We start from the raw sequence: 14,607 nt of genomic DNA, 5'->3' as shown, positions 1-14,607 counted from the left end.
GGACACAGAGGAGAAGGAAGCCCCTGCTCTTGTGGAACCTGTGACATAATAATTCTTTTCCCTTTGACCTCGACATGGTTTCTCTACTAATTTGTGGGGAAAGAAACCAGACTTTATTTCACCTTCACTGCTTTGTCATAGATGTCCTGAGGGAAGGATCTGAAAGGCTCTTAGCCTTAGTCGGAGGGATGCATTCCTAACTGCCTCACCTTCTTCAAGTCTTTGCCTTGAAGCCTACTTAACAAGTCCTATCCTGACCGTCCTTTTTAGTAAGGCAAATAGGACTCTCCTATACCCATTTCCAATTCCTCGTACCCGCTCCTATTCCTTTTTTACACTTCTAATTTACTTATCATCCCTGCTGTGCAGTGTCTGCCTCTTCTTCCTGGAATGTAATCTCTCCAAGGATGAGGATCTTCATGCTCTCTTCTCTGCTATATTTCCAAAGTCTAGATCAGTGTCCAGCACACAGCAGGTACTTAACAGATATGTATTGAATGAATGAATGGGGTCTCTTCAGGTCAGACCTCATTCTTTAAAAAAAATTAACCACCACATAAAAATTGTACATATTTATGGGGTACTGTGTGATTTTTCCAAACACACCTACACTGTGTAATGTCCAGTTATGGTACACATATATGTGTCTTCAGACTTTTAACATTTCTCTATGGCAAAAACATTCTAAATCCTTTCTTTTATTTTCTTAGAGAAATATTTAGGACATCACCAATATCCACAGTCACTAGACTATGCAATATAAAACACCAGAACTTCTTACTCCTATCCACTTATATCTTAGTACTTATCAGTTAAATTTCCCCACCCTTCTACTTCCCAATGCTTCCTCTTTAAGCTCTGTATTGTAGATTGGGTAAAATTTTCATGAAGGAATAGAAGTGTAGAGAAAACCAGCTATGTTCTTAGCTGTGGCTGTTTGGCTTCAAAACAGGACTTTAGATGTAATTGCTTATTTTATTAAGTGTATTCGTTTACTATTATGTTTTTATTTGTTTTATTTTTAAGATTTATTTATTTGTTTGATAGTCAATGTTACACACAGAGAGAAGGAGAGGCGGGGGCAGGGTGGTCTTCCATCTGCAGGTTCACTCCCCAATTGGCTGCAATGGCCAGAGCTGTGCCAATCCGAAGCCAGGAGTCAGGAGCTTCTTCCGGGTCTCCCACACACGTGCAGGGGCCCAAGGACTTGGGCTATCCTCCATTGCTTTCCCAGGCTATAGCAGAGAGCTGGATCAGAAGTGGAGTTGCCGGGACTTGAACTGGTGCCCATATGGGATGCCGGCACTGCAGGCTTTATCCACTAAGCCACAGCGCAGACCCCATGTTTTTATTTGAAAGGCAGAGTGACACAGAGAGAAAGAGGGATAGAGAGAAAGAAAAGAGGAGAGCTTTTTTTCTATGTGTAGGTTCACTCACCGCATGTTCACAATAGGCGAGGCTGGACTGTAATGCAGGGACTCCACTGGGTCTCCCACGTGGATGGTAGGGACTCAGCTCTGGAGCCATCATCTCTACCTCCCAGGCTATGTATTAGCAGGAAGCTGGAACATCAAGAGGCAGAGGTGGCACTCCATCCCAGGCGCTCTGATACGGGTGCCACCCGACTGGTGGCTTAACCCGCTGTGCCACAACCCTTGCCCTAAGTTTAATTTGTTCATGGGACTGAGAAATGAGATGTGATAAACAAATGATAAATGGGTGGCTGATGGATGTGGCTGTTGTTTTCTGCTGCTCGCTGTCTTCCATGCTTTTATTTTCTCTCAACTGTGGGTTTTCACCCGAGGGAGTCTTGGGTGGGCTGGGCACACAGTTTGGGCTGCCTGGTGGGTGGAGGGAGTTGTGTCTGATTGGAGCAAAATCTGCAGCTTTCACCTTCATCCCCCAGAGAAGGAGGCGATGGTGGGAAGAAACAGCGACTTTCCCAAAACAGTTCAGAAGCTCAATGCTGCAGCTCTTCCAGGCCTTGCAAATGATAGGAGGTGGTTATGGGGAGTCAAGGTACTCTGGCTGACCTCACTTTTTGGTTTAATTTTGTTCTCATTTGCATCTTACTCACTTTGCTCTTAATGTTCAATGGCTTTGAATTAAGCCTACTCCTTCAGCCCTTAAGGTTGTGATGGATGGGGAGCCCATTCTGAACATTTTGCTTCCTTGTTGATCTAAGTTCACACGCACAGGTGCCTAGGATGGTGAAAAGCAGATCTGTGCTTTTCTCCTGCAATAGCTTCTGTCTGCCTAGAGCCCATTCAGAAGGAATTAAAAATGTTTTTCTTCACATGATTTTAACTAAATAGTACTTACAGTCATGTATTCTCTTATTTTACCATAGCATGTAACATTTTCCCATTTTTTGTAAATTCCTCGTAAACTGTTTTCGCTGGCCACAAAATAATCCCATATGGGCGCCGCTTCGAGTCCCGACTGCTCCACTTCCAGTCCAGCTCTCTGCTATGGCCTGGGAAGGCAGTGGAAAATGGCCCAAGCCCTTGGGCCCCTGCACCCGTGCAGCAGAACCAGAAGAGGCTCCTGGCTCCTGGCTTCCGATCAGCACAGTTTCTGGCCGTTTGGGCCAATTGCGGAGTGAACTAGCAGACGGAAGACCTCTCTCTTTCTCTGCCTCTTCTTCTCTCTGTGTAACTCTGACTTTCAAGTAAAAATAAATCAATATTAGAAAAATAAATAAAGAAAAACAAATCAGAGGGCAGCAAACCCTTTCTGCCAATGACTAGACAGTGACTATTCTGTACACTGTGGGCTGTACTAACTCTCCCTACCTGTGGGCTCTTATAACTACTCAGCCCTGCTACCATACCACAAAAGCAGCCAAAGACAATAAGTAAAGAAATCAGCCTGGCTGTGTTCCAATAGAACTTCATTTCCAAACCAAGTAATGCGTCACATCTGGTCCACAGGTTGTACTTTGCTGACACCAATCCTAGGCTGTTACACTATAGTTAATTTTTGGTGTTTTGTGAAAGAAAAGCAGCATATGAAAAAGGTATCTGTAACCCCCAATGTTTATTGCAGCTTAATTCACAATAGCTAAGATAGGGTATCAACTCAGATGTCCATCAGTTGATGACTGGATAAAGAAATTGTAGTGTATATATAGTATGGACTACAACTCAGCTCTGAAAAAAGAATGAAACCCTGTCTTTCAAACAAAATGAATACAGCTGGAAACCACTAAGCATAGTGAAATATGTCGGTCTCCAAAAGAGAAATGTAATTATTTCTCTGATATGTGGCAGTTAATGTAGAATACAAAAAAATGTATGGAAAAGAAGTGGACATCTTGTGATATGATTGTTGTTGTTAGCCCTTGTTCATACTCCTGTGGAGCTGTGGTCTTCCTACTTTTTACTTGTTGAATATTATGGTTACTGGTGAATTAAGCCTGTGCTTATAGACAGGATTGAAATTATGTCTTTGAAAAAAGTAATGAAAGGAAAGAAGGGAGAGAAGGAGGGGGATTGGGAAGGAGGAGGATTGAGTGAGGGAAAGGGGGAGTGAGGGAAGTATAGTTATCTTCTTAGAACTGTACCTATGAAATATTCTGTTCTCTTTATATTAATACAAAATAAAATAAATAAAAACAAGCACCAAAAAATTGTTGGTGTTTTTAGATTGTATGAAGAACACCATGTTTCCTTACCTCAGATTACATTTCTAGATAAACAAATGAAGTGAAGGCCAAAGTCTTCTTTTTTTTTTAATATTTTATTTATTTATTTGAGAGGTAGAGTTACAGAGAGAGAGAGGGAGAGACAGAGAGAAAGGTTCTTCTATCCATTGGTTCACTCTCCAAATGGCTGCAGTGTCTGGAGCTGGGCCAATCCGAAGGCAGGAGCAAGGAGCTTCTTCCAGGTCTTCCATGTGAGTGCAGGGGTCCAAGCACTTGAGTCATCTTCCACTGTTTTCCCAGGCCATAGCAGAGAGCTGGATCAGAAGAGGAGCAGCTGAGATTAGAACCAGTGCCCATATAGGATGCCAGTGCTGCAGGTAGAGGTATAACCTACTGTGCTACATACAGTGCTGGCCCCAGGCCAAAGTCTTTGAAAGGCTTTAAGGCTCTTCATCCACATTGCCAAATTCTTCCTCAAAGGACCCACTGGCACTATAGAATACTGTGACTTCACCATATCTCTCCCAGTACTCAGTAATTAATTTTATTCAAAGTTGTGTCTAGGTAGATAAATTTCTAAGAGGAAAAAAGCAGGCTAAGAATTAAGTGGAAGGAAATAATTAAAATTAGTAAAAAATTCTTTGATGGAAAACAATGAATTTTTTTATTATGAGATTTATTTCTTTGAAAGGTAGAGTTATGAAAGGACAGGGAGAGACAGGGGTTCACTCCCTAAATGGCCTCAGTGGCCAGGGTTGGGCCAAAGCCAGGGACCGGGAACTCCATCCAATTCACCCATGTGGGTGGCAGGTGTGTAAGCACTTGGAACATCTGCTGCTGCTTTCCCAAGCACTTTAGCAGGGAGCTGGATCAGAAGTGGAGCAGCTAGGACTTGAACTGGCACTCAAGTGGGATGCTGGCATCACAGCAGAGGCTTAATCCATTGCACACAATGCCAGCCCCCTCAAAATAAAATTTCGTTATTATTCTAAACTGCAATTTTCTGGAGGCTGAACCTTTTCCCATATTCACTGATCTGTTACATTTTCTATGATATTTTTATGATATGTCTGCCTCATCTTTCCCACCTAGAATTTAGAAATATAGAAGTGTCCCACCACTAATGTATGTTAAGTGTTTATTTATTTATGTAATAAATTAGGGTAGGAGTTTTTTCTTTTATGAAGATTGTTTATTTCAAAGGCAGAGAGAAGAAGAAGAAGAAGAAGAAGAAGAAGAAGAAAGAGAGAGAGAGCGAGATCTTCAATCTTTCAATCTGCTGCTTCATTCCCCAAATGGCCACAACAGCTGGGACTAACTCAGGCTGAAGCCAGGAACCAGGAACTCCCTCTGTCAGGGATCCAAGTACTTGGGTCATCTGCTGCTGCTTTCCCAGTCGCATTAGCAGGAAACTGAGTCAGAAGTGAAGTAGCTGGGGTTCAAATGGCGTTCGGATACGGGATGCTGGCGCCTAAGGCATCGGCTTAACCTGCTGTACCTCAATTCCAACCCCTAAAACAACAAATATTTGTTCAATTTTCTGTGCTCAACTAGATGAGACAGTTATTATCATTCAAGATTTTCCACATGCAGAAGGCAAGGTACAGAGAAATTAAGTAACTTGCTTGAGGTCACATAGCTCTGCACCTCAGAGTTGGAACTGAATCTCTCTCTCTCTCTCTCTCTCTTTTTTTTTTTTGACAGGCAGAGAGGATAGTGAGAGAGAGAGACAGAGAGAAAGGTCTTCCTTTGCCGTTGGTTCACCCTCCAATGGCCGCTGCGGCCGGCGCATTGTGCTGATCCGAAGCTAGGAGCCAGATGCTTCTCCTGGTCTCCCATGCGGGTGCAGGGCCCAAGGACTTGGGCCATCCTCCACTGCCTTCCTGGGCCATAGCAGAGAGCTGGCCAGGAAGGGGGGCAACCGGGATAGAATCCGGCGCACCAACTGGGACTAGAACCCGGTGTGCTGGTGCCACAAGGCAGAGGATTAGCCTGTTAAGCCACAGCGCCGGCCAGGAACTGAATCTCAGCAGTCTGTAGATCCCAGGTTTTCACTGCTGCGTTTGTTGTCTTCTTCCCCTTCCTGTTTTCCTCTCTCCCCTCTTATTCCCTCTCTCTTTTTTCTCCTTTCAGCTAGCAGGTTTGCATGTTATGTGCAAAGATACATCGGTGAATAAAGCACCTGTCTACGTGGATGCATGGGAAAGACGCACATGTTACTCAAACCAGGAGCAGACAAAGGCATCCCACGGAGGGGATTTGGCAAGGCAACTTCAGGGTGCTGTGACTTTGTTCTTTCTTGCTCAGCTTACATTTTAAAGTGAACTCCATTGGAGAGCTCACACATTTTTTAAAAAAAATGTATTTGACAGATAGAGTTAGACAGACAGAGAGAGAGAGAGAGAGAGAGAAAGGTCTTCCTTCTGTTGTTTCACCCCTCAAATGGCCGCTACGGCCGGCGCTGCTCCAATCCAAAGCCAGGAGCCAGGTGCTTCCTCCTGGTCTCCCATGTGGGTGCAGGGGTCCAAGCATCTGGGCCATCCTGCACTGCCTTCCCAGGCCACAACAGAGAGCTGGACTGGAAGAGGAGCAACCGGGACTAGAGCCCAGCGCCCATATGAGATGCCGGCATTGCAGGTGGAGGATTAACCAAGTGAGCCACAGCGCCGGCCCCACTTTTTTTTTTTTTAACTATTCTGGAACTATTTGCGCACAGATATCTATCTTCACACTTCAAATTCCAGAAAGTGGTTTTCTTTTATCCTCAGTAAGTTGGGCACAGGGAACAGCAAATAAATGTGAATGGGATCAATGGATTGATGGGGTGGCAGCAGACCCTGCAGTTCCTGCTAAATGGGTGCTGGTCATTGTCACGTGCTGCCAGCTCAGATGAGGGGCCATGTACAGGTAAGACAGCATCTGCCTTGGTGTTTTGAGTCACCGTCTTCACCAAAGAGATTTAATGGATAGCACTGTCATATATACACAGGGAACTAAAAAAAAAGTTCGCAGGAAAAGGCAGTTAAAAGAATTTCAGTTTTGGTGCAAAAAGTTTTGAAATCCATGCTAAGTTTTCTCATAATACATCTTCTCCTTGAACATTGTGAATACCTCTGATAGGCATGGGTCTCAGGTTCTTTGCAAGGGAGTAACTTTCTAACTCCATCTTTCACAAACCTTTTTTATTTTTTTAAAATTTTTTGACAGGCAGAGTGGACAGTGAGAGAGAGAGGCAGAGAGAAAGGTTTTCCTTTTGCCGTTGGTTCACCCTCCAATGGCCGCTGTGGCTGGCGCGCTGCGGCCGGCGCACCACGCTGATCCGATGGCAGGAGCCAGGTGCTTCTCCTGGTCTCCCATGGGGTGCAGGGCCCAAGCATTTAGGCCATCCTCCACTGCACTCCCTGGCCACAGTAGAGAGCTGGACTGGACCGGGACTAGAACCCGGTGTGCCGGCGCCGCAAGGCGGAGGATTAGCCTAGTGAGCCGCGGCGCCGGCCCAAACCTTTTGAAGTGTGCTCCTATCTGAGCAAGGCCTTAGTAATTAAGGTCAGGTCACCTTCAAAGAAGTCATGCCAGATTTGCGAAAGGAAGAAAGGCCCCAGTGACCATTGGAGTGTGCTTATGTTTCCGACTTCCAGTAGGATTTTGTGAGCCTTTCAGCACGTAACCCAGGCGAGGCTGACTCCTGGGAAAAGCCGCGATAAGCATCTCAGTTTTCTGAGCTCTGCAAAGCTGGCTGGGGGTAAGAAATTGTAAGTCACTGGCAACAGGGCTGCACTTTAGTTTCCCGAAGAAAGCAGGTGCTTCTGGGGCCAGATAAACAAGGAGTCCAAACAAAGTTCTCCCCGTGCGCAGCACTGCCTTCTAAAGCTGGGGGAATTTGCTAAAAAGGCATCACAGCAATGGGCAGGTGGCAAGAGCAGGTCAGCTGAATTTAAATGGCAGGTTGGTGTCTTCCAACATCAGGAAGCCAGGAGTGCCTGAGCATTGCAGCTGCCCTGGCCTGCTGGGCTGACTTCCCTCATTCCCCTCTTTGCTGTGGCTGGCTTTGCCTGAGGTCTTGGGACGAAGGCTGTTCCTGGTCTGCTTCCATCACAGTGAAGATTCGCTGCAGGCCGATTCTGGAAAACTTCAATACCCATCTTCTAGTGACCAGTGTAATGAGTCTATGCCTCAGTGCATCTGTGTGAAAAACCTGTGTGTCTGTGGCATAGAGTTCATGGCAAGGAAAAAAAACGACAACTCATAAAAGATATTTGTGCTCGTTTGTGACATTGACTTAACTGTGTCCAGGAAACACCAAGTCTTCAAGGAAGAAGAGACTGTTCTCACTTTCTGGAGGTCACATGTGCCGCTGAGCACCTCCACCTCAACCTGGGAAACTGTCACAGTCTCTAAAGTTGCACTTGTTGGAGTCTAAGGCCAGAGACCTGGGTTCCAGGTTCTTGGGCACCAAAGAGGATGATTGGAACCATCCTTTTCTCCATTCCCACCCCTACTGGAGCCCAAGAAAGGATAGACCTTGCCTGCTGAAGGCCTCCAGAAATCCACAAGGTTTGGATCAGATTTTATGTGTCATTTGCAAAGCATCGTTTTCAGAATGTGTATAACCCAGCCAGGTCATGGCAGACTTCTTCGTTTTTGCTCCTAGATTCTGAGCACTTCTTACTCATCTTGATATTCACTGTCCAAGGAGATAGCCTGGCAGAAGGCATGTCCTCAATAACTATTTGTTTAGTAAATGAATTCATACAGATAAATAAATAAGTCTTATTTATTTGTTTGAAAGGGAGAGCTAGAGAGAGAGCCAGCAAGATCCTCTATCTGCTGATTCACTCCCAAAACAGGTACAACAGCCAGGTTTGAGCCAGGCAAAGCGAGGAGCCAGGAAATCCATCTAGGTCTCCCCCAGGGGTGGCAGAGGCTCAAGTACTTGAGTCATCTTCCTCTGTCTTCCCAGGCACATTAGCGAGAAGCAGGATTGGAAGTGGAGTAGCTGGGACTTGAACCGGCACTCTGCTTTGGGATCCTGGCATCATAAGCTATAGCTAACCTGCTGCAGCCACATCAGCCCCACAAAAGCATTTTAAAATTAAATGGAAAGATCTCTGATAGATTTGCTGATTATACAAGTCTTCATATTCACTGTAAAAAAAAAAACCAACAACTCATAGGTATCTAGAAATTTTTATTTTTTCTCAGAGATAACTGTTAGTAGGTATGATGTATATACTCTCAAGAAGGAAGGAAAGACAGAGGGTGAGAGATAAAGGAGAATAAAGGAAAGTTAGAAAGAAGGAAAGAAAGAAACAAAGTGCTTTGAATTTTTATAATCTCTTTTTCATTGACTATACGATGCAGAGAGCATTTTTTTTCTAAACATTTATTCATTTATTTGAAAGTCAGAGAGTTACACAGAGAGAGGAGAGGCAGAGAGAGGGAGTGGTCTTCCATCCACCGGCTCACTCCCCAATTGGTCACAATGGCCAGAGCTGCACCGATTCGAAGCCAGGAGCCAGGAGCCTCTTCTGGGTCTCCCACACGGATGCAGGGGCCCAAGGACCCGGGCCATCCTCCATTGCTATCCGAGGCCATAGCAGAGAGCTGGATCAGAAGAGGAGTAGCCGGGACCAGAACCGGTGCCCGTATGGGATGCCAGTGCTTCAAGTCAGGGCGTTAACCTGCTGCAGCACAGCGCCAGCCCCCAGAGAGCATATTTTTAAGTCAATACAGATGAATCCACATATTTTTGTCTTTTTATTTGAAAGAGCGACAAAAGCAGATAGAGATCTGTCTGTTGGTTCACTCCCCAAACGTCTACAATACCCAGGGAAGGGCCAAGCTGAAGCCGAGAGCCAGGAGCTCTATCTTAGTCTTGTATATGGGTGGATGGAGCCCAAGTACTTGAGCCATCACCTGCTACCTCCCGGAATGTGCATCGGGAGGACTGAATGTGCAGAGGCAGGACTGAAACCCAGGCACTATGATACAGAATGTGAGTATCCTAAGCAGTACTTTAACCACTATGCAAATACCTGCCCCAGTGTGCATAGTTCTTAAAAGAGAGTCCTTAGTGCCTTGGTAAACCTGTGCATGTGTAAAACTACAGCTGCTATTGTCCAGTTGCAGATTCTTTCCAATTTCTACCCTGATAATGGCAATATTGACTCTTCTGATTCAAGAACATAGAGTATCTTTTTGTTTATTTGTATCTTCAGTTTCTTCCAGCAACTTCTTGTAGTTTCCTGTGTATAAATCTTTCACTCTTTGATTAAATTATTTCTAAAATGTTGGGGGGGGATAATATATGGTTAGTGTATTCTTTATTTTCTGATATCTTGCTGTAGTTCATGAATCTCTTAAAATTTTCTTAAATCCTTTCTGGAGCAACACAGTCTACACAAGAGGATACAAGCCACCCACAGATAGGCCCCTTGAGCCCGCCAGGGGCTGTTATGAGGATCAAATGAGACCTGGAAACAAAATCCAATGTGTGCTGTAAGGTGGGACACACATAGGAGATACTCCATTCTGATGTTTGTTGGCTGAAAGATTTGGTATGATTGTATCTTTTTCTTTATAATTAAACGATGGTTTGAAACATCTGTGAGTTTTTTGCTCCCTTTTTATTAACAAATCAACATGTAGGTTATCTCTCTCCAGGAGGTGCATTCCTGCACATCTGCCTACTTGAACCAAAGTGGTCATGGGATGACTCTTGTTGACAGTGGTTGCCAAGGTTACAAATGCTTATAGCTGTTATATAAAGTAAGCTTAGGTCTTTTTTTAATTTTTTTTTTAAAAAGATTTATTTATTTATTTGAAAATCAGAGTTACACAGAGAGGAGAGGCAGAGAAAGAGAGAGAGATCTTCCATCCGATGGTTCACTCCCCAGTTGGCCGCAATGGCTGGAGCTGCGCTGATCCAAAGCCAGGAGCTTTTCCGGTCTCCCATGCGGGTGTAGGGGCCCAAGGACTTGGGTCATCTTCCACTGCTTTCCCAGGCCACAACAGAGAGTTGGATTGGAAGTGGAGCAGCTGGGTCTCAAACTGGTGCCCATATGGGATGCTAGTACTTCAGGCCAGGATGTTAACCCTCTGCGCATAGTACTGGCCTCCAATAAGCCTAGGTCTTTTTTTTTTCTTAAAGATTTTTTTATTTATTTGAAAGTCAGAGTTACACACAGAGAGAGAGAGAGGAGAGGCAGAGAGAGAGAGAGAGAGAGAGAGAGAGAGAGAGAGAGAGTCTTCCATCTGATGGTTCACTCCCCAGATGGCTGCAATGGTCGGAACTGTGCCCATCTGAAGCCAGGAGCCAGGAGCTTCTTCTAGGTCTCCCTCGTGGGTGCAGGGACCCAAGGACTTGGGCCATCTTCTACTGTTATCCCAGGCCATAGCAGAGAGCTGGATCAGAAGAGGAGCAGCCGGGACTAGAACCGGTGCCCATATGGGATGCTGGTGCTTCAGGCCAGGGTGTTAACCAGCTGTGCCACAGTGCTGGCCCCGAGCTTAGCTCTTAATCATGAAATTTAGGGGCTGGCGCTGTGGCACAACTGGTTAAAGCCACGGCCTACAACGCTGGTATCCCATATGGGCTCTGGTTCGAGTCCTGGTTGCTCCACTTCCAATCCAGCTCTCTGCTATGGCCTAGGAAAGCAGTAGAAGATGGCCGAACTCTTTGGCCCCTGCACCTGTGTGGGAGGCCTGGAAGAAGCTCTTGGCTCCTGGCTTCCGATCAGCTCAGCTCTGGCTGTTGTGGTAATTTGGGGAGTGAACCAGCAGGTGGAAGACCTCTCTCTATTTCTCTGGCTCTGCCTCTCTCTGTAACTGTCTTCCAAATAAATAAAATAAATCCTAAAAAAAAAAAAAATGAAATTTAATGCTTCTGATTCAACCCCTTCCTTGTTCTTAAATACTTCCTCCATCTCCTGCTGGTGGCCTTGGCAAACGTTACAAAATGTACCTCTCTCTTTTTCTATACCTGTCCCTGTCTGTCCCATGCTCCTCCCTGAGTTCCAGTACTCCATCTGCCACCTGCATGCCCAAGAAAGCTTCACCAGGGTCCTGTTCCGCCCCGAGAGTGCTCCTGCTCCCTCCTCGCCTCAAACAAGGGCAGTTTGGTGAGAGTTTCCATGAGAAATCTGTAGGCACAATAGCTACGGTCCTGATTTCACTGCTTTGGACTTCTTTTCATTTCCTAATCTTGGCAAACACCAACAGGACACATTTCTCTTCATTTGATAATTTGGAATAGACAGCATCGACATGGTTGAGTTCCCAGAACCCTCAGTTCTCTAGGGATGGAGTCCATGGCTGGTGCCCTCACTTAGAAAAGTGTCATTGACTTTGCAGCTCTGTACAATCCAGATGGTTATGGGGTGAATCTCCAGGTACACTTCCTATTTTATACTGTCTATGGGTTGCAATTTCTGTCTTCCTCTCCCGGAAGACAACTGAAATGAAAACCCAGAATCTATAGGGTAAAGACTCTAAGAGCAGAAGAAGCTACTGCCTTCATTTGTGCTTCTCAGATCCTGACCTCCTTCTCAGGCTGCCTGGTAACGCCTTCCTATCTTGTCATTTCTTTAATTCTTTTAGGACACATCTTTTAAATAGATTGGATCTGTGTTTCTTTATATTTTATCCAATTAAGAAAATCAGTTTTGACCAGAGGGACTGGTCTTAGTAGCCTGACTCAGCATTTTGGAGAACAGGATGTGCATGGGTAAGAGCGTAAGCATGGGGTGCGGGTGGTGGCACAACGGGTTAAGCCCTGACGCCCACATCCCACATCAGAGTGGGTCCACTCCCAGCTCCTCTCCCTCCCCTCCTGCTAATGCACCTGGAAGGCAGCAGATGATGGCCCAAGTACTTGGGTTCCTAATATTCATGTGGGAGTCCTGGGTGGTGATCTTCGCTCCTGGCTTCAACCTGGCTCAGCCCTGGCTACTGTGGGCATTTGGGGAGTGCACCAGTGAATGGAAGATTCTCTCTCTCTCTCTCTCTGTCACTCTGCCTTTCAAGTGAATAAACCTTTAAAAAAAAGAAAAAAAGAGAGTAAGCATGATAGAACCCACACAATTTGGGCAAAGTCACTGAGCTTTGTAGCTTGTCTGGCCTCACTTTCTCTGAGGTCGGAAACAATGGACTTTCTTCTCATGGGAAGTAGTAAATTCTGAAATCTGAGACTGTTGTATGTGTGTTGTGGGTTAAATGAATAATTAATGGATATCTTCATTCTGTCATTCCCTGCGTCCTTGAGGTTCAGAATTCTCATCATAGAATAAACTGGAGACAAACAGCTGTTTTAGAGCATTGGTTAATTAAAAACTCCATAGAACGAATTTGAATTGGAAGTGTCAATACAAATGCTAGAGGTCATTCTTCTTCTCCTTGTTTTTTTTTTTTTTAAAAATGTGTGTGTCACTGAAGAGGCTGGGCATTGCTAGTGCCCAATTATGTTTTGAAATTCCATTTTTAAAGCTATATGGCTAATACCATCTTGAGGGCAGAAAAGGTCCAAAATCATTCTGGAACTTCTTAAAAAACTTTTTTAAAAAAGAGAACTAGATGGCAAGGAACTTCTCAAACATTAGTAATATAATGTAAGAAAGACTTGATGGCCGGTGCCGTGGCTTAACAAGCTAATCCTCCACCTTGCGGTGCCGGCACACCGGGTTCTAGTCCCGGTTGGGGCACTGGATTCTATCCCAGTTGCCCCTCTTCCAGGCCAGCTCTCTGCTATGGCCCAGGAAGGCAGTGGAGGATGGCCCAAGTCCATGGGCCCTGCACCCGCATGGGAGACCAGGAGAAGCATCTGGCTCCTGGCTTCGGATCAGCACAATGCGCCGGCCGCAGCGGCCATTGGAGGGTGAACCAACGGCAAAAAAGGAAGACCTTTCTCTCTGTCTCTCTCTCTCACTATCCACTCAGCCTGTCAAAAAAAAAAAGTTAAAAAAAAAAATAGACTTGAGAGCCAGCTCAAAAGAACTCCCATTGGCCTGAGACAGGACAATTTGAGCTTTTTACGGCAAAGCTTGAGCAAAAGGAGTTAGCAGGACTCTGCATTGCATGTGGCTTCTCTTAGGACCTTGCTCTGCTAGGGAGAGGCTGAGCTCAGGAACTGAGTTTTCTGGCCTCAGCTGAATCGATACATGGTTTGAGTTTCTCAGCCTTGCTTGAATCAATACAAAGTAGTGCTGACCTGCTCCCTGCCATTAGCACGGCATCCTGGGAGATACTACCCTATAAAGTTGCTCCTCTGACGACCTGTCCCATAAATGACAAGGTTTTTATTGTATGTCATCTTTATTCACTTTTCTTATTTTTTCTATGTTTTGCAAGTAACATTTAAGTGCTTTGATTGATACATTATTATGTTGTCCCCAAATCTCCTGGACAGTCTAATACCCAAATACTACAATTCTAATTCCTGGATGGAAGAGGTTTCTGGTTTCTTTCTGTTTTTTTTGTTTGTTTGTTTTTTATGAAAAAGGAAAAATGGATAGGAGTTCTCTAGCGCAGCTGACGTGTACGTGATTGTTGCTTTAATCATTCATTTCACAAATGTGTAATGAAAATCTACTCTAAACTGTGACCTATGCTGGGTACAGGATTACGTGAACAATAAGAACATGATCTGAATCTCAAGCAATTTGCAATCTAGAGCGGATACCTAGTGATAATCCAATGATTAATTACTAATGCTAAACATTGTTTAGTGCATCAAGTAAGCCCATCACCAGAGCTATGAAGGTAAAATACAAGGTGCTATGTAATTATTTAACAGGGGCACCTGTCTAAGGATGAGGACTATTCTCTAAGGGAGATGTTGAGCTGATGATCAGGCATTAACTAGAAGTGGAATAGGGTGAGACAAGTCAAACAGAAAAGCCTGTGCAAAGGGCCTGAGGTGGAAGGGGACACTGTATGTTCCAATTAGAAGGTATAAAAGGAGGCTG

Source organism: Lepus europaeus, chromosome 8, assembly GCF_033115175.1.
Source record: "Lepus europaeus isolate LE1 chromosome 8, mLepTim1.pri, whole genome shotgun sequence".
Classification (NCBI taxonomy): Eukaryota; Metazoa; Chordata; class Mammalia; order Lagomorpha; family Leporidae; genus Lepus; species Lepus europaeus.
Note: the sequence above shows the minus strand (reverse complement) of the source record.